We start from the raw sequence: 2,681 nt of genomic DNA on the forward strand, positions 1-2,681 counted from the left end.
CGTTTGGCGTCTGACCCCCCGCTTGCTGGGGCTTCTCTCCCCAGGCTCCTCCGTCCAGCCGCCCCGTGGCTTCGGCGGGGCCACCTTTTGTTTCTCCCGGCCGGCGTGCCCCGCCCCCGCCGCTCAGCCGCAGCCGGATAAACGCCCGTCTGATGACCCGTGCCAGCAGTGCCGGCGCGTGGACTTCCTTCGGCTCCTCCGGCCCTGCGGGAGGTAAGCGGAACCCTTTGCCGCCGCGGGGGTTTCCCGGCGTCCCCGCTCCCCTGGGACAGTAGTCTTCACGCTTTAGGATGACTATGGCCCAGGCACTTCTTGTTGTTTAGCCAGCCCTCAGTGGTGCATAGGTCTGGCCGGCTTTTTGCTGCCCAGTCCAATACTAGCAAAATAGGCCTGGGCCTCCTTTTGTCCCTGTCGCAGTTTATGCCCCAATCAAGTGGTGTGGGTTGGCACTAATTGTAGTTCAAGACCCAGCCAAGATGGGCCTGGTCCCCCTTTTGTTGTTTGTTCAGGACCGGGTGCAGGACAGGCTCGAGTCCCCCCTTTTATTGTTTCACAGCTGCTGTCTCAGCAGAGCCATATTGCTGAGCTCCACTGTACATTTGTTTGCTGTATGTCTGGGCCTGGCACATTTTGGGCCTGGCACACGTTGCTTTTGTGGCGCCGTGTCGTGACCCAGCAGCGCGGTTGGCGCTGGGGGCAGTTCAGCCTCGTTTGCTCTTTGGCTTCTCTCTTGAGTTTTCTTGCAGGTTCCTGCCCCTGCAGAGCTGGGGTTAGCACTAGAAACTTTGGGGTGCGATATGCTGATGAAAACCACAGCTCACCCCTCAAATCCACCACGTGGAAGTAAAGATCAGCGCTACAGCTTTGCAGGGAGCAACGAGGGGCCCTTTGCAATGCAGAAGGACCTACGCTCGCTAGCAGCTCCCTGCGGCGCAGAGACTCACGGAGCAGCTCCTGGACTCTGCGGTGTGGCCCCCGCTCCAGCCCATGGCTGAAGGGCCGGTCTAGGGGCGCAGACCCCAGAACTACCCTTTGGGGAGCCCCAAGTCCCAGACTGCCTGGGCATGGGTGAAGCCTCCCCAAGAAGGTGCCATGCATTGTAGTTTATGGTGTTTTAAAATTATAGCTAGTGTTTACTTTTGTATTTTTCTTTATTCTTTGTAATACATTTGGATTTTGTGTTTACAGTGCTTGCGAGGAAAGGGCTGTTGGTTTTATTAGACACCCTAGTAATTCATTTAGTATTTCCCAGGTAGTCTGGGTCAGGGTCAAGCCAAGGTAAAACATAATGGGTACCCCAAAATTGAACCCGGCCCTTGTTGCTGCTAGCAGGTGCTCAGCAGAAGGGTTACATAAGCAACTGGGAGAACCTGTGTAAAGGTGCCATCTGCGAGGCATGGGGCATGGTGCAGGGGAGGAACGGAGCCATGCGACTGGCCCATAAAGCCAGGACCACAATCTGGGTGGACATTGTAATACTTTATATAACAACTAACACTTTGTATAACAACTAAAACAAGGGTGGGGTGGGCGAGAACTGGGCAGACTGCCCATAGAGCAGGGTATCTCAAATTTTGGGGGGTACCCTGTGACTCACGGGGCAGGAAGGGCAAGGACACAGCCGGGATAGGAGCCAGAGCCTGGGGTTCCCTCCTTTCCCGGCCCTGGTCCCAGCGGGGAGGAGGAGGGGTCCCAGGCACCCAGACCAACCCTGCACCCTTCATCGGTGCTTTGTGGCTTTGGTGGGGGAGATGCCACGGTGGACTAGGGGTTTCGCCCTCGCCTACCCAAATCGCAGTACTTTCGTCCAAACCCCGATCTGGGGTTTACACTCTCAGTTCCTTCACAGTCCTTGTCGCTGTCGTTGTCACTACTGTCACTTCCGCTGCTGCTGATCCTGTTCAAGTCCTTCTCACTGTCTCCAGGTCCAGTTGCACCTCTGTCCTCTTTGTTCTCTGTGTCCACTTCCGCACCAGGGCCGAGATCCTTGCAGCAGACACTTCCTCCACCTGGGCAACTGGGCAGCCCGGCTCAGGACCAGCATCTGGGATGCTTTGCTCCCCACCCCCACCTACCCAGGGAGAGTCTGCACCCGGGGCTGCCCTGGCCCCCCTGCTGTGCTGGGCCCTGAGCCCCCCCCCGGGGGCAGTGCAGGACCAGGGCCCGGCAGAAAGCACCCCACAGCCCTGGCCTGGGAAGAACGTGGGGGACACCCACGGCTGGAGTGGGGTGGGCAGAGCAATGCTGATGACGAAGGCAGAGGGGGCGGTCGTATGCAGATCTGGAAGGGAAGGGGTGGGACAGGGAGGGCGCGCAGGGCCTTTCGGGAACGGGGCACTGAGCACCGTTGTGGGGGGCCTGGCACAGGGTGGGGGCGTGGGGGAGGTGGAGGGAGGAGCCCTGCCCCGTTGGGAAGGAGCAGGCCGCAGTGCAGGGAGGGTTGCATGCACTGGCCCGGACTTGTGCGTGGGTTGGCCGGGGGGCGGTGCTGGGGCCCGGCCTGGATCAAGCATACTTACCTGGCAGGGGAGACACCATGATCACTCAGGTGGTTTTCCCAGGGTGAGGCTCGCCCCTTGCACTCCGGGCGTGCTGACCCCTGCGATTTCCCCAAATGCGGGAAACTCGACTGCATAATTTGTGGTAGTGGGGGACTGCGTTCGCGCTCTCCCCTGGCAACG

General features: G+C 59.5%; 1 non-coding gene across 1 annotated transcript; it reads left to right on the forward strand.

The window, feature by feature from the left end:
* Positions 1–2,511: 2,511 nt before the first annotated feature.
* On the forward strand, positions 2,512–2,675 carry LOC112548842. Its single transcript, XR_003092388.1, has one exon. It is a non-coding gene; the product is annotated as a U1 spliceosomal RNA (small nuclear RNA).
* Positions 2,676–2,681: the final 6 nt, after the last annotated feature.

This window comes from Alligator sinensis, unplaced genomic scaffold (assembly GCF_000455745.1).
Source record: "Alligator sinensis unplaced genomic scaffold, ASM45574v1 scaffold1819_1, whole genome shotgun sequence".
In the NCBI taxonomy this organism is placed as follows: domain Eukaryota; kingdom Metazoa; phylum Chordata; order Crocodylia; family Alligatoridae; genus Alligator; species Alligator sinensis.